This window comes from Vulpes lagopus, chromosome 24 (assembly GCF_018345385.1).
Source record: "Vulpes lagopus strain Blue_001 chromosome 24, ASM1834538v1, whole genome shotgun sequence".
Classification (NCBI taxonomy): Eukaryota; Metazoa; Chordata; class Mammalia; order Carnivora; family Canidae; genus Vulpes; species Vulpes lagopus.
This window is the reverse complement of record NC_054847.1, coordinates 5575165-5601340: the sequence shown is the minus strand read 5'-3', so window position 1 is coordinate 5601340 and position 26176 is coordinate 5575165. Positions and strand designations below refer to the sequence as shown.

At 36.8% G+C, this 26176-nt stretch overlaps 1 protein-coding gene across 3 annotated transcripts in view; it reads left to right on the top strand.

Moving 5' to 3' along the window:
• The window catches only part of CNTNAP5 (contactin associated protein family member 5), a 792545-nt gene that overhangs the window by 593716 nt on the left and 172653 nt on the right, over positions 1-26176 (top strand). The window lies entirely within an intron of this gene.

Genomic DNA, 26176 nt, shown 5'->3' with positions numbered 1-26176 from the left:
CTAGGTAAGTTGGTGGGGCCAGGTGAGGTGAGGGCCCTACTCCTCTGCCGTCTTGCCCGGCCTCCTCACTCAGTGTTCAAAATAAAGATCCCAGGAATATATCTGCTTTCCCAGAACAGTTCAACAGTGACCACAACTTGGCATAGTTTACTAAGCAGTAATGGATCACCAGAATGAATGCTGTGGGTTATCAGCTGATCCCTGGAGGAGAGAGTAAAGAAGGATGTCATAGGTGATATGAATTAGAGGGGAGACTTTGATATGCAATTATTGATGAGAGTCCAGTACATGGAGGGTTGTTACAAATAAAAATCAATACCGTTTTTGTTCCAGATCTTCTTCTTTTTCCATCTTTTGCTATTGTCGGAAAATAAGAATGCAGAGAAAGAGAAAGTCAGTAAATATATTTCCCAATTATGTGCGGGTGATGGGATTTAAGTACTGTTTTCTGATATTACCAACTGGAATCCAAGAATGAACTGTTCAGAAGCTGGAATAATGAGCTGTAATGGTCTCTGGGGAATGTCCCCACAGATGAATAGACCCTTTCTTCATTTAGCTTCTTTTGCTAGCTCTTGGCCTTTCCTGTGATTCCTTAAAGGAGTAATCCATCTGTTCTGTTGAAATGAGGCATTTTTTTTCTATGAGACATGAATCTTTTCTGATGAATTCTGAAATTCTTCACAGACAGCTCTAGAGTATGGAAAGAAGGCAGTATGTGATAGTGACAAGAACATGGGTTTTGGAATCCATGGTTCCAGGTTCAAATCCTGGCATCACCAATTAATTGCAACAAATTAAGCCTTTACTGGGCAACAAATTAAAAACCTTTCTGTGTACTGCTTTTCTATATAGTATGGACAAAAGTGGGAATATAGTTGGCACATGACATGCATTTGGGTACTCTTTATAATGTAGATATATTATTTTAATATATTCAGAAATGATTTTATTCCTGATTCAAAATAAAATCCCAGGAATATCACTGCTTCTCTAGAACAGTTTAACAGTGATAACCATTTGTTGAGAACATAATGCATCCAAGACATTGTGCCAAGCTCTGAAAATACAAAGATGGATATCATAAGTGATAAAAGTCTCTTTAATATGAGGGATCAGAGATCTGAACTGTTACATCAACTAGGATTTAGGGTTAGACTACATTTTATTCAATATTTTCAGAAATAAGAATGCAAACTGATATCCATCAAATGTTGTCTTAGTGTCTAATTCTAAGCACTTTACACTGTCTTCTTCTGAGGTTCCTGTGAAATCCATGGTTATGACATAATATGCCATAGTGGGCTGTACTTTTGCTACTGCGAATCATGTCCCTACTGCCATATAAATGGCTTATGCCAATCTATTTTCGATATAATGGAACCACTTTTTCTTTCTAGACATTTTTAAATATTTGAATCTAACATTTCATTTTAAATGAAGTTACATGGCAAACAAAACAAATACAAGAAAACAAACCCAAGAAACATAACTCTTGTGTTTCATTACAGCTGAGTGTAACCAGCTGCAGCTAATAAAGGACTATGAATTTTGACCATTACTGGACCTAGCTAAAGATATTTGCCTAACCCGTGACCAAATATGAGATTTTTATAATCATATGAGTACAGGTATATTTGCTCTTTCTGTTCTTTCTCGGCAATGATTTCATCACAAAGTTGGTACATTCTATTGTTTCTCCTTTGAACATTCAAAAAGCCCTGATTTACACTTCTTCAGTGAACTTTTCAGTGAATTTGTTTCCAAAAGAGTATTCCCTGGCTGAGCAAATAGAGTTAGCATTATAATTTCTTTTAAGATTTTATTTATTTATTTATTTATTTATTTATTTATTTGCACAAGCCAGTGGGGGGAGGGTGCACAGAGGGAGAGGGAGAAGCAGACTTCTCCCCCTCCCAAGCAGGTAGCCTGACTCATGGCTTGATTCTAGCACCTCTAGATCATGACCTGAGCCAAAGGTAGCCGTTTAACGAACTGAGCCATCCAGGTGTCCGAGGAGTGTAATTTTTAAAAACTTTTGTATATCTTTATACTCCAGTATTTTTTGTTTTATTATTTTATGAGATATTAAGTGAATAAATAATTTGTTTGCAGACATTAGCTTGTACGTGGCAGGGCTAGGATTTGAACCCAAACAGTCAGGCTCTAGAATATACACACCTGGTATCCTTACCATGCTTGCCTACATATCGTTGAACATTAAACACTAAGTTCTTTTTTCACAGGAAAATGCCAAATACTTTACCACAGCTTGGAATGAACTCATAGTGGTATGGTTTGCAGAAATGTTGGTAAAGACCTTAATATATGAAAAGATATGAATTATTCACCATAATGCATGTAAACAACACATAGATGCAATTTTTGGTGTCCATGGTAAATGTTTAACAACAAGCTCTCCAATAAAATGTTTATGTGTATGTGTATATATTTTTATTATAAATTTACTTATATAAAGGATGCCTACCATACAATTTATAAATAAAAATAAAATACACATTACTCTTAGTATAAATTCCATGTGGACATCTGATTCTCACAGAATGATTTTTTTGTGTTTTTGCCAAATTGCAGTATTTATGGCCAGCCTAAGGTGAGAGTTGATCAAAGAATATAGCTCCAACATGAATTTTGTTAATATTTTCATATATATTAATGAATAGGACAAAGGTGAAACAATGAAGACAGATGTTGAAATTTCACTTGTTTCTTTATGATATGAACAGCTTCTTTGGTGAATCAGATAATACTTTTTAAATATTAGTAGAATATTTCCTCAAATTTTTGTGTCATTTAAATATAATGGATACAACATAACACACTTTTAAGTTTAATCTGTATTATTGTTTTTTTCCAACACTTTCTGAAGTCTAAGCAATTAAACAATCAATCAAGCCCTGATTTATAGTGTTGTCAGTTTCTGTGATGTGAACATGCTCACCATGGCTGATTTCATGGCTACCAACATGGCATCACTGAAAGTGGAGCTGGAAAGACATGCAGAGCAGTGAGGTGCTATGCTATATTCAGTTACAGTGGACAAAAATAGCCATAAGAACATAAGTAGTTGAAAGGTGCAATGAAATGATTGAAAAATAAAAATCCTTGAGTAGTCACTTTGTTTTTAATTTAATTATTAATTACAAGGTTATATACTTGATTCTCTAATAATGAGTAAGCTTCACAGCCAGCTCATGAAATTTCTGAATATTTACCAGTGCACTCTCTTGAGCCAACATAAACTGAACACAGAACACCTCTGGGTATCCCTGACAAATTTGGCACAGGAAAAATGTAATCTCAGTTGTGACTTAGACTTTAAAATATGCACCTAAACCATCAGACATTTTCAAATCATCTAAAAAAGACCGAGCATCTCCTAAACCAATTAGGATATAAAGAATATTTAAAGAAATAATGTTCTCATCAAAGGGGATCTCATCAGCCTAGAAATCCACATTAGGTCCAGATATATGGGAGAGCAAAACCCCAGTGGGTAAAAGAAACAATATGAACAGGGATCTGCATAAGTGACAACAGCTTTACGCATGTGGCAAAAGCCAATTATTCTTGCCATTGGTCTGATAACAGCAATGATGGTGGATAGATGGCCAGGCCAGCTGAGGTCTGTTCTCCTGCCCCCACAGCCCCCTAGTTAATGCTCCTCTGAGACCTGTGCAGATAGTCACAGATGCAGTTCCCTGCTGTCCCTCTAGTGATTGGTTTCTTGAGCTGTTTTTCCTCCCTTGTTTCCACATAGTTTACATTCAACGAGAATAAAACCAGGAGCCAACCCAGACTCGGGGCTTCACCTTGGCACCTGCACTTCGTGGCGGTGCCTGATGGTGTAACCCCTCTGGCCTCTGGCCTCGTAACCCCTCCAAGACTCTGAGTAATTATTTCATCTCTTGTGGGAACACACCACGGGGCACAGATAGAGGGAGCCTGGCCAAACCTGCTAATGCTAATGCTCCTACACCAGGGCTGTCCTTAGAAGATAGATGGAAGCTCACGCTCTCAACTCTTTTCTGGATGAGCATTGCAGTGGAGTGGAGAATATCATTGGAAAGGAATGGAGAATGCCTAGTACTGTCATAGGTTCCTTAGATAACTTTTGGCTTATGTTAAAGCAAATCTCCTAGGTAAAAGTATTGTTCCTATTCTTAAGATAATGAAACTGAAGTTGAAGAAAAGTGAAATAATGTGTTCAAAATCACTTATCAATTAAGAGGTAAAGCGATAGAGCCAGGATGTCAACCCGGAAAAGACCCCAAAGCCTTCATTCTTTTATCCTGAAAGTTATTTATTTATTTATTTATTTATTTATTTATTTATTTATCTATCTATCTATCTATTTACTGATTGACTGATTGACTGATTTGAGAGAGAGAAAGCAGGCAAGCAGGAGGAGGGGCAGCAGGAGAGAGAGAATCCTGAATCAGACTCTCGGCTGAGTGTGGAGCCTGACATGGGGTTCGATCCCAGGACACTGAGATTATGACATAAGCTGAAATCAAGAGTCAACCACTTAACTAACTGGGCCACCCAGGCATCCCTTCTGAAGATTTAGCTACAGAAAACAAAACAAAAACTTGGTTACCTCAGAGGGGAAATATATATCTTGGTACCACTAAGACCTGCCTTTCAGGAAAATATGATCTTTCAATAAACAGCATGATTCCTAGTAAAAGTGAGAAAATGTTATCAGTAGAAAGTTTGGTCTATTTGGGAGTATTTGCTTTCGAGGTTTTGGTTGAGGAAGAAAGCTTTCTAAGTTTTCTTGTGCCTTTGTTCAAAAACAGTGGTTCCTTTGCAGAATAAATCAGAGAAGCAGGAAATTATGGTTTAATACCTCTGATCTCATCTCTTCCTCTTGCACTTTTATCCTAGAGTTGCAATTCAAATTAAAAAAGGCTTGAATTTTTTTCTTTCCTAGAGAAATAATTCCTTTCATTTCCCATCTCATCTTAAATGCACTTATTTCATTTTTTTTTTCCTTCTGCCTCTCAGTAAAAAGTAGTCTTTAAAGGACCAGCAAAAAGCTGACTCTTTCCTCATAGCCATACACAGTCAGTGCTGCCTAACCTCTCTCAAGGTACTCTGTCCTGGTCTAAATCATTGATTTGTATGTTCCTAAAGGGGAGCAGGATGTTCAGTTCATTTAAAAATGTCCTAAAATATTTCATTCATCTATAAATCAGTGAATTCATGAAGACAACCATAGCTCAGGCTGACTTGCTGACTTCTGAAGCATCATAAATGAGTGATATTCTTCAATTCTTTAAGTTTTTTTTTTAAGTTCCAGTTAGTTAGCATACAACGTAGTATTAGTTTCAGTTGTATAATATAGTGATTCAACACGTCCACACAGCACAAGCACCTTCCTTAATCCACATTACCCATTTCACACGTCCCTCGCCCACGTCTTCTCTGGTAACCATCAGTTTATTCTCTCTTTAGTTAAGAATCTGTTTCTTGGTTTTCCTCCCTCTTTATCCCCCCTGTGATCATATGTTTTATTTCATAAATTCCAGATATGAGTGAAATCATATTGTATTTGTCTATGATTTGTTTTGCTTAGCCTGATACTCTCTAGCTGCATCCACATTGCAGTGTATGGCAAGATTCCATTCGTTTTTATGGCTGAGTAATATATACTATATATTATATATTATATATATATCACTTTTTATATATAGTATATATATAGTATATATATATAGTATATATATAGTATAGTATAGTATAGTATATAGTATATATATATCACTTTTTTATCCATTCATCAGTTGGTGGGCAGTAGGGCTGTTTCCATAATTTGGCTATTGTTGATAATGCTGCTATAAACATTCTTCAGTTCGTAAATCTACCCATCTCTGACAGCCTCACATCATTAAGTCACACACATACATACACACTCACAAGTGCATTTTTCTTTTAATTTCCAGATTAAGATTTGCTTCAACAAAATGTTCCTTGACATTGCTAGTTCATTATTTACAAACTGAGTCTTTTCTCTCAGAAATTCATGACATTTTAGAACTTTGTGAGAAAGTAAATTTTGTTCCTTTTAACCAACTCTTTGCATGAGAAAATCTCTCAGAAAAGCTAATTAATCTAAACCACAGTCATGCATCTACTCAATGGTGGGTTTGTTTATATATCTCAGATATCTTGATTTTTTTAAAGACTATTTTTTGAATAGCTTTAGATTTACAGCAAAATTGAGAAGGTACAAAAATTTCAGTTAGCATATACCTCTTGCCTCAACACATGCATAGCCTTTTTTATTATCAGCATCCTCCACCAGAGTGGTACATTTGTTATAATTGATGAGCCTACATTGACCATGACAATCACCCAAATTTCAAATCATAAATTAGATTTTACTTTTAGTTTTGCACATTCTATGAATTTGGACAAATGCATAATAATGACGTGTATCCCTCATTATAGTATCATACAGAATATTTTCACTGCTCTAAAAATCCTCTGTGCTCTACCCATTTATCCCTTTCCAGTCCCCAACCCCTGGCAAATACTGGTCTTTTTAAGTTCACTATAATTTTGCATTTTCCAGCATGTCATATACTTAGAATCATATAATGGTAGCCTTTCCAGATTGGCTTCTTTCACTTAGTAATATGCACTTGAGGTTTCTCCATGTCTTGTCATGGCTTGATAACATACTTTCTTTTAGTGTTGAATAATATTCCATTGTCTGGATGTTCATTCACCAATGGAAGGACATCTTGATTGCTTCCAAGTTTTGGCAATGAATACCTGTTTTTTTTTAAAACAGTCTTACTTTTTAGAATAGTTTTAGATTTTTAGAAAATTGAGAAGATTAAAACAGACTCTCCATATGCCCTGTACCTAATGGTATGGTAATTTGTTTTTTTTCTAATATTCAATTAATTAATTAATTAATTAATTAATTAATTAATTTAAGGAGCACATGTGCACACAAGTGGTAGGGAGGGGAAGAGGGAGAAGCAGAGACTCCCTGCTGAGCATGGAGCCTTACTCCAGGCTCCATCCTAGGACCCTGAGATCAGTACCTAAGTGGAAGGCAGACAATTAACAGACTGAGGCACCAGGTGTCCCAGTATGATCATTTGTTTTAATTGACAAGCCCATATTAATGCATTATTATTAGCAAAAGTCCATAGTTTATTTGGATCCTCTTAGTTTTACCTAATGTCTTTTTCTATTTCAGGATCCCATCCAGTGTACCACATTACATTTACTTATCATGTCTCCTTAGGCACCTCTTGTCTGTGACAATTTTTCAGAATCTCCTTAGTTTTGATGACCTTGACAGTTTTGAGGAGTTCTGGTTAGGTGCTTTGCAGGATGATGCCCTGATTTTGAATCCAATGTCATCTCTCCATTTATTCAATACTGACTTTTTTTTTTTTTAAATGACAGCTTCAACAAAGCTTATCTTAAGTGAGCAATGTTAATGAATGATTTAATGGAAAAGCCTATTCTTAACTAAAAAGAAGAAGGAAGAGGATGAGATAAAGGAGGAAAAGAAGAAGGGAGAATAAGAAAAAGTCATCTCCTTCCAGAAGCCTGGAATTAGGCCTGCACATACTCCAACAGAGATTCCTTCATCTGGAGTGTGGCACCACCCAAGTTGAGGCAGCACATTAGCCCTCAGTCATCTATTAACCACCCAGCACAACTGATTTTTTTTTTTAATTCTCCCTACTACACACCTGATACTGTTCTATGCACTTGTGTTAAGCGTTGCAACAATCCAAAGTCGAGGTTCCAATTCACATCTTCCTTTTATACAAGGCAACCAAAGTATATAGCGTGCACCAAAACTAAGAAGAGAGACAGAGGTGGACTCTTGGAAAAGTAGAAAACATTTCAGTGCACATGAAGCCTGGAAGGGAGTGAGTAACAAATGGTGGGACTAGCAGGATGAGCAGGGACTGCATCCTAGAGACCCTTTCTGACCATGCTAATGCTATTGAATTTCCCTTGGCCTAGGACATAGGTAACAATGAAAGGGTTATAACAAGGAGCATGGCATGATCAAATTTATTTTTTCAGGTAATCACTTTTCCTGCAGTGTTCAGAATGGACTTGACATAAACCAGACTAGAACCAGAGGCTGTTATCTAATATAGGTGAGAGAGATGGTGGTCTGCATGAAGGCAGGAGCAATGGGGACATCACCATTCTTAGAAATTTTGCTTTAGGCAGGCCTCACTCATCATCATTTTCTACAGCTACTCCTGGAGTTGCAACTAGAAAAGTCATAGATTTAATATTCCTAAAAATATTATACATGCGGATATGTGGATGTGTGTGTGTGTGTGTGTGTATCTATCATGGGATATTTGATTGATAGCAAATATGAATCTCTTGTTCATAAACTTTGGCAAATATAAATAGAATCTTTTTGTATTTTCTTCATTTCAAATAGAATCTGAATCTGAGCTGGTCTGATAAGAAATGTGGTCTTGGTGATTTTAGGGGAATCTTCCCTAGCAAGAGGAATTAGGAAAGCTGACACCGTATACCATAATGGGGGAAGGGCTTCTAAGCTTCTGCTATCATGATCGCCACCAATATTGCCATTGTACAAGTGAGTGCTTCCATTACCAACTCCTTGGTGATGTAGTCCAGAATCTTTGTCTTTGCTAGAAGTGCTGAGGTCCAGAGCCCAGCCATCCTTGATAAACCAGGAGGTTTTCTCTCTGAGGATTTTCTGCTCCCAGCCCATCATTTAGCCTGCCTGAGAGACCCATTTCATCTTTTTTCCATGGACAAACATCTTCTGTCTTTCTCCCACTGTTTCTGTCTGTATCCCTCCCAAGGAGCTGCAATGAAACATTCTGTGTCCCATGAAACATTCTGTGATGGTGGGAATGTTCAGTTCTGCACTATCCAACATTGTAGCCACTGGCCACATGTGACTATTGATCACTTAAAATATGGCTAGTGCCAAGGAGGGACTGAATATTTAATTTTAATTCATTTAAATTGAAGTTTAAATAGTCTCCCATGGCTATTAGCTATAACATCAGACAATGTAAGACAGAGAAAAGCCAATAAGGCAGTTGTTTTAAGCAGGTTGGGCTTTCTGCCGTGAGCTGCAAACCACCCTCAACGCTGGGAGCAAGAGGCATAGTTACCTGCTTAGAATGGGGAGGAAAATATACTGTTTGCTATCTCAATAAAGCATCCTGACACAGATATATTCTCTTCCATTCTTACATAGTTTGGATGCAGCACCCACCTACAAGTTGGGGGAGGAGCTCAGAGTAATAATTGAAACAAGTGTGTTTTCCACATTTGGAATGTGTTTTCCAGAGTCTATGCTGTGCCCTCAACGCACCAACTAGATGCCTGGCAGGAATGACCCAGAGCTTCGGGATATACAAAGGTGGGCCAGGTCAGCTTCAGCATCACTCTAGTCCACAGGGTCCAGTGAGCAGGCTGTTCTATGAAATGAGATTCCTCAAAGCCCCACAACCAATCCCAAGTGTGCCCACCACCCATTCTCCCTTGCTCACTCACCCGCCCCTCTCTGTGGCATCTTTCACTGCTCCTGGAAACACACCATTCTTTGCAAGCACATAAGATCAGCTGGTTGAGATGGCCAAGGCACAGTTGCCATCACTTTGGTTGTACGATAAAGTCACTTCCAGGCTTTTTATATACGCTCTCAGTTTTAGATTCTTACGTTTGATTTGTTTTCTTTTTCATTCATTCTTTCTTTTTACTATTGGTATATAACTTCCTACCATAAAACTCACTATTTTAAAGTGCACAATATTAGAATTTTCACAAGGTGGCAGAACTGTCACCACTCTCATCCCAAAGCAACCTAAACTGAAACCCCTGTACTCATTAGTCACTCTAATGAGTAGTATCCCAGCCCCTTTTAAGCATTAATCCACTGTCTTTATGAATTCATCCTATTGGATATTTCATATAATTAATACCATGAGATATGCTGCCTTTTGTTTCTGGCTTCTTTCTCTTTTTGTAATTATTTTTTCATGGTTCATCCCTGTTGGAACATATATCAATACTTCATTCTTTTGTATGGCCCAATAATATTCCACTGTATGAACATGTCACCTTTCATTTAGCCACTTATCAGTTAATGAGCATTTGAATTATTTATACTTTTAGACTATTATAAATAATGCTACTATGAAGACAATATATTTTTCAGGAACACAAGTTTCCATTTCTTCTAGTTGTATGCCTAGAAGTGAAAGGGCTGGGTCATAAGGTAATTCTATGTTTCAGTTTAAGGAATCACTAAACTATTTTCCTCAGATGCTGCATCATTTTATACTTTTATCAGGAGTGAATCCATGTTTCAATTGGATTTTAATCTAGTTTTTTCCCACATTCTTGCCAATGCTTGTAGTGTTTATCTATTTTCTTAATAGTCATCCTATTCAGTGCACAGGTATTTCATTGTGGTTTTGATTTGCATTTTCCAAATGACCAGTGATATTCAGTATCTTTTCATGGCAAAGGATTTGGGGTGTGTGTGTGTGTGTGTGTGTGTGTGTGTGTGTGTGTTTAAATCGGATTATTTTTCTCTGTATTTTTCTTTGTTGAGTTCGTTGTAAGAGTTTTTTTATTCTCACTAGACTCTTGTCAGATACATGATTTGAAAATATTTTTTTCCATTTTCATGAGTTGTCTTTTCACATAATTGTATGATCAATTCAAGAAGAATTTCTATCCTACTTTTTCCCAACATCTTAATGGTAAATTTTTCAAATATACATACATAAAAACACTTAGAAACTGTACAGTGGACTCTCATAGCTATTACACTTATTCTACAATTAATATTTTGCTCTTAAAAAAATAAAAATAAAAAAAATATTTTGCTCTTTTTTGCTTTATCTCATATCTTTATCTGCTGATCTTATTTTCATTTTGCCCTTGAGCTTTTCTGGACATCTCTTCTGGACCCTTTCCTCCTTCCTAAACCTTACTACCTCTTTTTCTCAACGTCTACCAAGGCATTAAATCATTCATGACCTGGGACAAAAGAACAATAACAACAACAACAACAACAAAACCAAATTGTTCTGATAAAAAATAAGGGCATTTACTTTGAAGATTTAAATTTAAAGGGTCCTATCAGTTTTTTTAAGGATTCCATTGAGTGGACACCAAGGCTCCTTCCACAGTTTAGCTATTGTGGACATTGCTGCCATAAACATCGGGGTGCAGGTGTCCCAGCGTTTCATTGCATCTTCAAGGTGGATGGAACTGGAGGGTGTTATGCTGAGTGAAATAAGTCAATTGGAGAAGAACAAACATTATATGGTCTCATTCATTTGGGGAATATAAAAAATAGTGACAGGGAATAAAGGGGAAAGGAGAAAAAAATGAGTGGGAAATATCAGAAAGGGAGACAGAACATGAAAGACTCCTAACTCTGGGGTGGGGAAGAGGAGGTGGGTGGGGGGGTGGGGGTGACTGGGTGATGGGCACTGAGGGGGGCGCTTGATGGGATGAGCACTGGATGTTATGCTATATGTTGGCAAATTGAACTATAAATAAATAAATAAATAAATAAATAATAAACTTCCTCTTAAAATGTCAAAAAAAAAAAAAAAGGATTCCATTGAGTGGGAGCACTGGATCCTTCAGATCATTTGGGATTCAGACTTAGGATGCCCTTCTGCATCGTAATGCATAATGATGAGGGTCTATTAGCTATTCCTTCTCCTTTGTTAGTGAAGGACTTCCCAGGAGAAAGGACTGATAACACCACTCTCAACTTTGTGTGTTCCAACAACTAAGGTGACCGCTTAGGGATATAGACTTTTTTTTTTAAAGGTCTTTGTGCGTGGGAAGTTATCTCCTCTAGTGCCTTATTTTATGTCCCTAAATTTAATAGTGCCAATTCCATGGCTGTTGAGTTTACCTGCTTTATTTGCTCTAAAGAGAAAGTTCAGCAGAATTTCAGAGGGGCTGGAGAATTGCATGTCAAGCAATGCCTGCTCTATATCAATTTTGCACAGCACCTGGGAAAGAGAACTGAGATGAAATTTTCCATTATGTAAAATCAGCTATTAAGAAGATGCGAGTGAAGTTAGGATGATTGGCAAAGGAATGGGATGCAGCATTAAGGAGAGTTGGGGGCACAGTTAAAAGATTTATTTGCCCCCTTCCCTGTTCTCTCTTTCTGATCCTGTCATTTACTTCAGAGGCTATCAAAAAACACTATTTTAAAACCAATCTGATTTTTTGAGCATTACCATCTGATGTGCTTATTTCGACATATGAACACGAGCAGATGTTTACATTATAATGTTAAATGTGCCAGCTGTTCTTATGTCAGAATAAGCATCTATGCATTTTATTTAAAAGTAAAACAAAGTTTTTAAACCTCTGCTCTCAAACATCTGAATAAATGACACTTTGCTTCCTTTCTTCTTTTCTCATCTCTCTTGAGAAAAAGCAAGGTTTCTTGGAATAATATGTGCCATTTCTGGATGTATCACAGATCAATGCCTGCGGTATCAGGCAGTCAATGGCATTCTTTCATAATTCACAGGACAAAATCAAGTTTAAGAAATTTGTCCCAGATATTTAGGCTTGAGTTTTTAGGATTTCATCCACAGCTGCGAAAGGCTGGTTATATTGCTGTAGGCAAATGTCCATGAATTGTGATGGCTGTCACCATTTGAATGACTTTGCCCATCAGACTTCCTTTTTCTTTCTTCCCTGTTTGTGGTGCACAAACAAAAAGAGCAAAAATTATCTCTATTATATTACTGTAATTCTGTATTCTTTATTAAGGTATAAAATGAAGGATTTCAGTTTCCATTCTAAGAAATGCACTGGAGATAACTTGATTCACAGGGACAGAATAGGTAGCCCTGATCTAACTTGGTGGTTACAAGTACTGGCATTGCCCCAGGGGGCTAAGTAAGGGGCTTCTCTATCTGGAAAAGCAGAAGATCTCCACTGAAAAGATCATTAATGCCTAAGTGAAGTATTTTATTTTTAATATTTTTCCTGATTTTCTCAAAGTATTAAACAAACATAACAAGGAAATGTTTGGGCATCAAGTGTGAAACTCATTATACCATTATTCCGGGAAGATGACAGAGGCTCTATCTGTTTTAAGCCTGTTCATTTGAAAGATAACTAGACTACATACAGTCCTTGGATGCTTTTATACAGGTGCTTTTTTATGTTATAGGGAAGTAATTTTAAAATATCCTTAATTGGTAGGAGAGTACCTCATACAAGATTTAATGTTTAATGTTTTTTTTCAAGCATTTTAAATGTTTGCCTGGGTGTAAACAGGACAAAAAGTCAGGAGGAAAAATAGCAGATTGCTTACGATTGTCTTCTGATAATAGTGTTCTTTGCGGTGGCTACAAATACCTACATCATCTGGCTGCCTCTCTCTCTCTGTCCCTACCCCAACACCTAGAATCTCCTCCACACTTGCCCTCATTCCCCAGTTAAGCCAGCATGCTTGTGATTGCCCAAGCTCTTAGCTTAACATCTCGGTGCCAGGTGGTACTACCGCCTGGGACTTTCTCCCTGTGTGCAATGCTTAGTGGTTCTCTGACATTCTTCAAATTTTCATCAAATACTGTTTGGCTCTGGAATGAATATTTATGTTCCCCAAACTCTCTCTGATGTGATGGTACTTGGAGGTGGGGCCGTCTAGAGGTGACCAGTCATGAGGGTAGAGCCCTCGTGAATAAAGGATTAGTGCAGTTACAGGAAGAGACAGGACAGAGACCACGTCTTTCTTGGCCATGTGAGAACACAGCTAGACATCTGTCTGCCAGCTTCTTGATGGTGGATTCCAACCTCCATATCTGTGCAAACGTGTGTGTATTTAAGCAACTCACTCCGTGGTATTTTATTATAGCAGCAAGAACTTAGTAAAACATACTTTTTTTTCCCCCCTAAAAGGAATCTCTTCTTGGAGATCCTTCTATTTAGTATGGCTCCTGCTTTTTTTTTTCTCTTCATATCCAAATCCCATGTCTTCTACTTTCAATTTTTTAAAAATATTTTATTTATTTATTTATTCATAGAGATGCAGAGAGAGAGAGAGAGAGAGAGAGAGAGGCAGAGACACAGGCAGAGGGAGAAGCAGGCTCCACACACAGAGAGAGGCAGAGACAAAGGCAGAGGGAGAAACAGGCTTCCTGCAGGGAACCTGATGCAAGACTTAATCCCAGGATCCTGACCTGAGCCAAAGGGAGACGTTCAACCACTGAGGTACTCAGGGGCCCCAACTTTCAATTGTTTTAGTACTTTCCACTTAGTTGTATACCGTGTAACTATATTATGAAACATATGGTTATACATTGCACACATGCATACATACATATAGTTTATAGAGTGGTGTGTGTATGTATGTGTGTGTGGTGGGGTAACTCCGCTTTTCAGAATCTAAATTTCATAGGAACAGGTTATATTTGTTCTTTTTAAATCTAATGATATATGTCATGGATGTAGAATAGTGTCTGGCATATAGTAGGTGCTTTCTAAATATTTGGTAAATGAATTGGGGTTGGCATTATATATGATTTGTAGCAAGAATAGAATAATACGATTTGATAGAATGATGACTCTTTAAAAATGAAGCAGATATACTTCATAATAAAATAGCATAAAAATCAAAGTAAAGCTTCAAGGTATTCAAATGCCTAGAAACAGACTTTGTAATTAATAAGGTAACTATTAATAAAACATGGATTACTGCCTTGTAACTTTTCATAATATGTTTAGTTTGAAATAGACTTTCAGTTTGATTCTTCCCTTGCTTGTTGATGGCTTTCCCAGGTGAAAGGGAAATCCGCCAGGTCATTCTGCCCAGGTGTCGTCTCTCCCACCTTCATGACAGGTGCTGGGCCCAGAAGACATATAACCTGTTCCTGCAAAATTTAGAAGAGAGTAGTGACTCCTTGTGGGTTTGGCCTTGAAACTTGAGAATTGTGAAGTGTAGAAGATCCAATCCTAGATTACTTCTCCATACCATATGAGATTTCATCACTGGCATGAACATACTTGGCAAAACATCGAGTATTGCTTTTCAAATGTTCGAAATAATTGGTCTTGTGTGAGTTGGGGCCAATGTCCATCAGTTTAGGAAGAAAGGAAAAGATTAAAGTTCCATGTGGTGTCAACTCTTTCATTCCTCTTAGCCACAACTGAAATCCAATGCTAATTGCTAATTTCTTGATGACTTTATTTTGGGAGAATTACATCTACATGAAAATATGATAATATGTGTGTTTCCTCCCAAAGTACTGTTTGTTATTCCATTGCTCATTTGTCATGATTGTTATGGCCTTTAAAGTATCCTAAGATAGAAGAAGAAACTTACAAACATTTAGTGACTTTGAGAAGAGAATTTGGTAGTCTCTGCCGAGTGAAGATCCCATGAGATGACCTGATGATGGTGAGAAAAAGATCTCCAAAAATCTCCATCAAAATCTAAAATAAAGTTTCATTTTTGATGGGGAAAAATGCCATCTTTTCAAGTAAGTGGAAATATAAATACTCCTAGAAAGAATTGCTTGTTTATTGAGCTGCATCACATATTGCATATTATCTAAGTAAATCCAGGTTCCAATAAGTGTAAATAAAGTTTGAAGAAGAAAATCACTATCCCATGATTGCTATCTCTCAGCCACTTAGGATACAGATAATCCAAATAAATAATCACCTTTAGATCATGGCCAGGAATGGCTAGCACATTCAGGGCTGGAGGAAGGGAAGAGAGAAGCACCGGATTTTATCTCAGTTCTGGAGTGGTTCAGCCCATGACCCTGAAGATGCCTAACACCTCCCTGGCCCATTTTCTATTTTAATAAAATGAGCATCTCTTCCTTTTTGGAAAAATAAAGGTTTAGATAAAAGATTACTTAAAAAATTAATCATAAAGAAAAGTCTTTCTCATCAGCATCCAGTATTGTAAGTTTCCTTTCCATGCAAGCAAAAATACATAAAACAATGACTCTAATTTATATATTTTAAAGTGTAAGTGAGGATGAATAGCTTTTCATATACTAGTGAATGTTGGCAGGATAAAATTCAAAATAAAAATTTTATCCAGAATGATGTAAATAGAAACTACTCTTTTGTGTAAAGGAAATTTACATGTCAAATAACTAGTTGGACCCATATGGTTTTCTGGTGATTTTTGTAATTGTTTGGTAAATCATCGGAGCATTTACAGTTGAGCTTATAATGTTCCTTGAGTTTATAATAAACAAATTGAAAATCCAACAGACTTTCTTTTTCACATCTGTTAATGTATGATCTATACTTCAACTCAATCAATGCCTAGAAACAGACTTTGAATGAAGAGGGTTTTTGTGTTTTTTTTGTTTCTTTTTTTTTCTCTTAATTTTTCTTCCAGTATAATTAATATATAGTGTTATATTAGTTTCACTTGTTCAATATAGTGATTTAGCAATTCTATACATTTATCCCATGCTAATCAGCTAAGTGTACTTTTAATCCCCATCATCTATTTCACCCGTCCACCCATCAGTCACCTCTCTGATAATATCAGTTTGTTCTCTATATTGTTTTTTTTTTTTTTTTTGGCTTGATCCATTTTTTTCCTTTGTCCATTTTTGTTTCTTAAATTTCACATATGTGCAAAATCAAATATTTGTTTTTCTCTGAGTGACTTATTTCACTTAGATCCCTCTATATCCAAACATGTTGTTGCAAATGGCAAGGTTTCATTCTTTTTTTCTTTATGTCTGAGTAATATTCCATTGTGTGTGTGTGTGTGTGTGTGTACATGTGTGTACCACATCTTCTTTATCCATGTATCTGTTGATGAATACTTAGTTTGCTTTCATAATTGGCTCTTCTAAATAATGCTGCAGTAAACATATGGGTGCATATATCTTTTTGAATTCGTTTTTTCGTATGCTTTGGATAAATACTCAGTAGTGGAATTACTGGATTATATGGTAGTTCTATTTTTATTTCAAAGTGATCAGGCTTTAATGAAGTCATTGCCTACTGAGGTGACAGCAGGAATGGAGATACGGTCAAAAAGTGAAGGTCCCTGGACACTAGCAAAAGCAGTGGCGATCACTACCCCTGGGACTGAAGAGGATAGTAGTGGAAGAGGGCTACCATAGAAAAGCTGGGTCCAGTTAAGAAGCTCAAGCATTGCTAGTTCTAACAATGCAGAGAGGAAGCCAGAAACAAATATCCTGACTTCCCACTCCTCTGAACCTCCTGCTGGTGTTTTCATTGCCAGCAGACATGGGAACTTGAGTGGGGAAGTCTGCAGAGGCAGTTCCCAAGGCCACTAAGAAGGGCAAACAAAGATAGAGAATGTATCTTGGGTGATAGAGGTACCTAGGGAATAGCCAGCATGAGAAGGTTGTAAATTAAATTGCTGTATGTTATCATGTCAGATACTGGCATTTATGTGTCTTTCTTGGAACTGCAGTTGCAAAATAGCTTCCTGAGATTTCATAGATTAAGGATGCTTCAAATAGTTTCCTTGCTACTACCTAATTTCTAAGAATGAGTGTGATGCCATGTTTATGGTGGCAGTGAATTCCCACACCATTGCTTAGTGATCATTAACCATGGGTGTTAATTGCTGAGTTCTCTGAGCCAGAATTGCTCAGCGGTTGACAATTGTGGTGAATCAGCAATTACTTATGTACAGTTTTTCTTTAATGTGGTCTTACCTGACTATACAGAAGCTTCAGAAATGGGTTTTTTTCTGTTCTGCACCCTGGGCAGAGAGCCCAGCCTGTGACTTCTCTGAACATTAAATTGTAATAACTTTCTCAGTTCAACGGAGTGTGGAACACAGTCTCTCTTGGGCAGAACTGTGAAGTGGACAATCTCAGACATCACTTTTATTTGATATTTCTTCTGCCCCCAGGCTTTGTAAAAGTACCGTTTCCTTGGGAAATTCCTATTGCAAATTATTCACATCGAGATCCAAGTAGAATTAATAGCTTAAGGAAATACTGCCAGCTTCATGGGTGTGTGTGTGTGTTCATTTTAATAGAGATCACCAATGGAAGTATCTACATAGGCCAAGCAGCTCACATAAATAAAGGCATTATTTCTACAAAGACTCATTTTATATTAACAAAAATATTAAGGAAAAGTTCTATCTTTCTCAAAATATAAAATTATAATTGTCATGAAGTTACAAACATAGCTTGCATACAAATATGGAACAATGCATGTGGAAGATTTTTATAAATCATTAATAAGAGAACCAGTAGGGTGGTAAAGTCAGTTCAAAAATCACTTGAGAACACAGATCTACATAGTTAGGAAAACATGCTAAAACAAGTTAGTTTGTTAGAGACAAAACTGGTCAAACTTTATAGGTCAATAAAACTATAACTTTTGGAGTTAGAAATCATTTTTGTCTCTACTGGACAAAAATCCACAAGTTAATGTGTATTGTGGTCCTAATCAATAATAAAGAACAAGTCAAACAAAGATAAATCCCTTAAAGAAATAATTAATCCCCTAGATAATTAAATAATCTTTTAGAGAATTAAATTAAGCATTGGATGGGCCTGTTAAACATATCATGCTTTAATATGACCTTGAAGGAATGCCAGCCATCCTTCTCCTTATTTTCACGTTTCAAATGACTTTTCTTAACAAAGGAACATGCTGTCTTCTATCTTTCTTAAACCACAAAATCACCATGGTATCCTTTGGTTTCCCATTTTTGATAGATGTAAAAGCAAAATAAATAGTTTCCTTTTAATTATTCTATAAAATTACAACAACAACAAAAGTAAGTCCAAGATCCCATTGTTTTGCTATTCATGGTGAATGAATAGACGGTAGCTGAAACCCTCCCTCCATTCCTGAAGAGGATGTGTTGTGCTGGGGATGATGAGAACATGAATTGGAAGCCCAACTCTATCCTCAATGGAGAAACTGTTTTGTGGGAATGTGGGCCCAGTGATACTGGGTCTTCTGGTTTTCCAAGCAGGATCAGAAATCTAAACTTTTTAGGTTAAATCTCTTGATTTTTAAATGTTGGCAAATTGGTTTGAAAAGCTAAAAACATGCTTTGGTAAAAAATTACAGGCTACCCCTGCTTAGGGATTTTTCTATCTCAGAATTTCTTAAGTAGAACAAGCTAGGGTGGGGAAATTTTAGTTTATTTGATATCTCTGTGCATGAGTTGTGATAGAAAACCAGCAGATAAGCCTATATAAATTTGGATCTTTCAACCTAGAATCCTTAAGTCTTCTCAGTTTAACAAGAAGACTTAACATTCACTATCTGCTCATTCATTGATTCATTGATTCGTTCATCCATCTCCATCTATCCATCATCCATCCATCCATCCATCCATCTATTCATCTACCCCTCTATCTGCCCATCTGTCCATCCTTCCATTAATCCATTCACCCATCCATGTACCTATCCTTCCATTCATCCTTCCAGCAAATGTCTACTGTGTATAGAAGATAGGCCAACTGCTCTGCTAAAAACATAAAGACAGATACAATTCCATTTCTGTTTGAACCATTGCAGCCAGATTTCCCACTTGTTAACTTTTAGTCCTCAGATACTTCCTTCAACTATTTCAGAATACCTCATCTTTTAAGCACTATTCTGAAACTATTCTTTTCAGGGATATCTGAGGCCAAGTCCTTGTTAAATAGAGCAAACTTTTATTAGTCTCTATCTAACCTCAGTTTTCTGTGGCATCTGAGACTGTTCTAATTTCTTTGAAAACCTTTCTTTTGGTATCCAGAAAAGTGTTCTCTACTGTTTTTCTTCTCGATACTGCAGCTAGTCTCCTAGATGGTATCTCTTTCTTTCCTTCCCAAGCCCTTTGAGTTATTGTCCCTTCCCTTTGCCACTGGAGTGGTACCAACAGAACTAGCCCTGTCTTCCTTGCCCTTGACATTCAAATAGTCACTGGTTCCTTTATATACTACATCCTTAATATTTTCAAAATCAACTTCTTATCTCTATCTGCTTTACTTCAGTTTCTTCTCATTTTGTATCAATTATAATAGTCAAGGGATGCCTGTGTGGCCTAGTGGCTGCCTTTGGCTCAGGGTGTGATCCTGGAGCTCCAGGGTCGAGTCCTGCATCAGGCTTCCCATGGGGAGCCTGCTTCTCCCTCTGCCTGTGTCTCTGCCCCTCTCTCTGGGTCTCTCATGAATAAATAAATAAAATCTCAAGAAAAGATTATTTCTAAAAAAATTATAATAGTCAAGATGCCTGAGTACAAAAGTAACAGAAAACTCAGTACAAAAAGATTTACACAAAAATTTTCTTATTTTATTTACCAAAAGTACATTTTGACACTTTCAGGATTGTGTAATTCAGCATCTCATCACACACAAGTTTCTTACCATTTTTTCAATGTTTTCCTCATGCTTCACTCTCATGGTCCCCTACTGTATTTAGGAGTTCCAGCCTCCCAGCAGAAAGAATGGCATCCATTAGCAGAGTAAGGCCCTCCTTAGGACCCATTTTAAGCCCCTGGCCTGATATCCTTTTACATTTTATTGGCCAGAATTATATAATACTTCCCTGTCTAAAACAATTACTGAAAAGAAATTGAATTGCATCTATCAGTTTAGGCCAGTTACAGTTTACTTTTCATCTGGGACCCACCTCCTCAGAGGCTCACGTATTATGGATACATGAACAAATAACAACAAGGACAACAGTGATAGCTAAACTTGAGCATGCCAGATGCTTTTGTAAGCATTTGCCTGTATTACTTCGTTCAATCCTCACAATAACTGTATTTGGTAGGTAGAATTATCTCCATTTTTCAGAAGTGAAAACTAAAGCTTAGAAAGTTTAAGGATTTGAACACGATTACATAGGCTTCAGGATTTATACCCAAGCTGACTTATCCAGAGTTTTGCTCTTTATCCCCGTATATCCTGCCTAACATAGGTTTTATTAGCAGTGAAAGGAGGGTCTGTGGGAGGAAGTGTTGCTGGATTGGGTGCCAATGGTACGTGCTATATTTCTACCTCAATGACATTCTAATAATGTTTCTTACTTTCAGTATTGTCTCTCTTCTCACCTCCCTCTCAAACCAGCTTCCATACTGCTACCAGAGTAAAACACAAATTTGGTCATATTATTCTACTTTGATGTATAAATCTCTTGGTGTCTCACTATTGCCTTTAGGAAAAACTTCAGCTTCTTTATGAAAGCGCATATGGCCCATTACCATCTGATTCCCTATCTCTTCCCTTTGGTTCAGAATATGTTTGGACTCTTCTTTTCCAGGGTTAATAGGTCACCTCCTTAGGTTTTCTTTCCTGACATCATTTCCATTCTCAGTTTGATGAGCCTCATTTTTGTTCCCATAGCACTCCACGTATAATGAAATATTTTGTCTGCCTATATGTCCCCCTCTAAGTTCCTTGAGAGTAGTCATCATGCCTTATGAATCTTTATATCCACAGTACATCTTGGTGTAAACCTTTAATACATTTTCTTTTCTTTTCTTTTTTTTTTACAAATTTGTATTTAAATTGTAGCTAGTTAACACACAGTGTAATATTAGTTCAGGTGTAGAATTTAGTGATTCAACAATTCCATACAATACCCGGTGTTCACCACAAGTGCCCTCCTTAATACCCATCATCTATTTACCTATCTCTCATCCATCTCCCCTCCAGTAACCATCAATCTGTTCTCTGTAGTTAAGCATTTATTTCTTGGTTTTCCTTCTCCCCCCCCCCACCATGTTCATTTGTTTCTTAAATTCCACATATGAGGGAAATCGTATGGTTTTTGTCTTTCTCTGACTTATTTCACTTAGCATGATACTCTCTAGCTCCATTCATATCATCATTGCAAATGGCAAGATTTGATTGTTTTTTATGGCTGAGTAATATTCTGGTACACACACACACACACACACACACACACACACCATATCTTCTTTATTCATTCATCAGTCAATAGGCATTTTTGGGCCTTTTCCATAATTTTGCTATTGTTCAGAATGCTTCTATAAATATCAGGCTGCATGTATCCCTTTGAATAAGCATTTTTGTATCCTTTGGGTAAATGCCTAGTGCAATTGCTAGATTATAGGGTAGTTCTATTTTTAACTTTTTTAGAAGAAGAAAAGAGAAGAAAGGGGGCAGAAAATTTATTTGAGAAACTGATAGCTGAAAACTTCCCTAATCTGAGGAAGGGAACAGACATCGAGATCAAGGAGGCATCAGAGAACTCCCATCAATATCAACATTTAAAACATTTTCACTGAACAGATGAAGAGAGCTACCCTCAAAGAGCTCAGAATTTAGTGAGTTAAGGTATAAATTTAAATTAGGCATTTATATAGTAAGGGAAATATTAAAATAGACCATTGGGCTTAAAAACAGAACCCCATCACAGCTGAATACAATTATTTAATTCAATTCATTTCTTATCATTCATGTCCATTTCCTTGATGAATTATTACACACACTTGGTGAAATATAAGGGCTCCACATGGAATGGAAGAACAGATTGAAAGATTTATTCATTATTTTATAGAGTGAACTCAATTGATCATAAATCATGGGCTAGGTGCTTGAGACATGGAAATTGAAGAAGTAATACAATGGGATGCCTGGGTTGTTCAGTGCTTGAGCTTCCATCTCTTAATATCAGATCTTTATCTCAGGGTAGTGAATTCAAACCTCATGTTGGGCTTCATGCTGGGCATGGAGCCTACTTTAAAAATAATAAAAATAAAATAATTTTACTAATAGAAGTAAAACCAAACAAAGAACCAAAAGCACTGATATTGTTCTTCTGATTCACTGTCTAGGAGGAAAAAAGAAACAAGCACATAAGTAGTAGAAGTAGGATGTGATCCACTCTGTCAGCAACACAAATCCTGGGTGATACAGGAACCTGAGAAAGGTTTCTAACCACCTGTGGCATGAGGAAAGGCTGTGATACTTATGGGAGGAGTCAAGCTCATGATCAGGTGTGTCTGTGAGTTAACTGTCAAGAAGGGCATTCTAGTTGGAGGATGAGGGTGTGTATCAGCATGCCTCCCTGTGTATCACCATTCATACCTCTTGTGTTCCCATAGTTGACCTTAGCCCTCTGCTAATAAACAATTCAGCTCTAGTTTTTAACTATGTCACCTCAAGAGGTTCATACCCTTTGGCTACTGGCAGATGCTGCATTAAATAAACAATCCACATAGATTTCACACTGAGTGGTTTTCTGATTATGGCCCCTAGTGTTTCACTGTCTGAGGATATTTCAGAAAATGTTGTGAGATCCTGGAACCTTGATCCTTGCAATGAGGATATACTTAGTTCCATGACATTTGAGGTCCAAAACATACTGGAGTGATCATTCTTATCACTGACAACACAGAATTTACACTCACGAACTACACCAAGCAAACAGTGGGCCACTCCAATTAATGTATGTTGGGATTTGGTTGCGAAGAAAATGCTTGGGCCAAATGAGCAGTTTGGTAAAGTTCACCTATTGCCTTTTAACACCTGGGTTTGAGGCCTCATAGAGCTTACAGCATTATTTATTCTGCATTAAGGGCAACATGGGTGTCCACCTTTCATTGCCTCTCAATTGCCTGCAATTTTAACATGAAAATGATGGTGATGATGCGACACCTTTTAAATATTTTAGAACATTGTTTTTGTACCTAAAAATAACTATTCAAATTTATTTTTGGTTTAAACAATTGATATTCAGTATCTTACAGTTATATAGCCTTTTAAAAAGATTTATTTATTTATTTATTTATTCATTCATTCATTCATTCATTCATTCATGAGAGACATAGGGAAAGAGGCAGAGACATAGGCAGAGGGAGAGGCAGGTTTCTCCCAGGGAGCCTGATGCACTACTCGATCCCAGCACCCTGGTCAGGACCTGAGCCAAAGCAAATGCTTATCTACTGAGCCACCCAGGTGCTCCCAACTTTCAAAACATAATTTTTAATGCTTTTAAATTTATATTAAAATCTTATTCCATTTCTATGCCTAAAAGATTTTAATAATCACATTTAAAGGAACTTTGAATAAAAATTGGTTCCATTTACAAAGCTTATTAAACACCTTTAAAAGTTTCAGTATGCATTTACGAATCTACTCAATCTAATGTCCTTTTTAACTAGAGTGAAGCCTGGTAATAACACAAATTTTGATGTAAAACCATTGGTAATTGACATGTTTTCTTAGTCTGGCCCTTGGTTCTCAAATGCTGAGGAGGAATGGCTACCACAAATAAAGTCATCAGTTTTATTGTCTCCTTCTGGCCGCTACTCCTGCCCTCTAAGGCAACACAAATGTTTTATGTTTTAATTTTTGTTTTTGTTTTCTGTGCTTGGAAATCACTGCTGATTCTTTTCTTCACTTCACACCAACCTGACCACATATAACAAGGACTGACCAGATTTTGAGTAGAAACCAAATCTTTTGGAAAACATCTAAAGAAAACTCAGACCATGATAGTTGTGAAAACCAGAACTTTTGTTTTCAGGGTTGTAAGCTTTAGGTGTGGTCAAGTTTCAGACATTGTGTTATTTCAAAGATAAAGGTGTTACCTTCAAGTCGGTATCTAGAATTTACTATTACTGTCAATTTATAAAAAGCTCTTTTTTCTTCAAAGTAAGCCCAAAGTATTTATTTACTTAGGGAATTCTGGAAACAATATTGCTTGTGGATTTAAAATATATGGGTATAGATATAGCGTGATGTGTAATATGTACATCATATATTATGCTGTATATTATACATTATACTATATTAAGATGTGTAGATGTAGATGCATAATGTGATAAGTGAATTATGAGTGAATTATATAGATTTATTTATTTATTTATTTATTTATTTATTTATTTATTTATTTATGAGAGAGAGAGGCAGAGACACAGGCAGAGGGAGAAGCAGGCTCCATGCAGGGAGCCTGACATGGGACTCGATCCTGACACTCCGGGATCACGCCCTGGACTGAAGGCAGCACTAAACCACTGAGCCACGCGGGTTGCCCTGAATTATGTGTTACATATATACTATATATATGTCTATTATATATTATAGATTTACTATTGCAATAGTTAAATATGTGGCTATATTTTTACAGGGTCACTTATATATTAAATATAATTTATATTTTACATATACATAGATTTTTGACTCTTGAAACACACCTGAAAATCTAGAATTCAATCCAAAAAACAGGCAATCTGGATAAACCTCAATGTGAAGATTCACAAAGGCATGTTCATGAATTACAGAAAATACCTCATTGACACTTCAGGCATAACTCCAACACAATTTATTTACTGACTTTTGGGACAAATTGGAAAATACAAGTTCACAGAAGAAATGAAAAAAGATAGGCCTACTGGAACAAGACTAGACAGTAAGAAATTGTAGTAAGAGATAAAATGTGTTCCTGTTATTGGCCACAGAAATTCAGAGTTATGCTCAATATTTAGTCAGATATACATGGCAGCTGAACTTAGTGGGTGTTTCTACTTCAACTGTTCAGGCAACTACTGTGTCAGGCATTGGGCTAGCACACAAAAGTAAGACATTCCACACGCTCTCCTTATATTGGGATCCTGTTACTTAGAAAACACATTTGACTGTTGAAATAATCAAAATAGCAATCTTGAACACAAGACACATTTGTGTCTCTCACATAATGATCCTTGGTTATTTTAGTTCTGGCTTCTTCTTTCTCATTGCTTTGCCATTACCAAGAGATTGAACTTCTCTGTGTTTTCTTGGGCTTTTCACCACCATGTTCCCAAGGATGCTGCAGTACAGAAGCAAGGGCATTGTCTCTTCATTTAAAGGACACAAATCAGGGCACCTGGGTGGCTCAGTCAGTTAGGCATCTGCCTTTAGCTCAGGGGCCTGAGATCAAGCCTTATGTTGGTCTCCCTACTTAGTGGGAAGCCTGCTTCTCTCTCTGTCCCTTCCCCTGCTTGTACTTGCTCACACACACTCTCTCTCTCTCGCTCTCTTTCCCAAATAAATAATCTTTAAACCTCACAACAAAGAAGCATTGGAAACACAACCTTTTATCTAGGGAACATACCTCCCTAAAAATTCCATTGTTATAGGAAAAGGAAGAATGTCATATGGAAGAATAACTACCATTCTCCATCACCTTA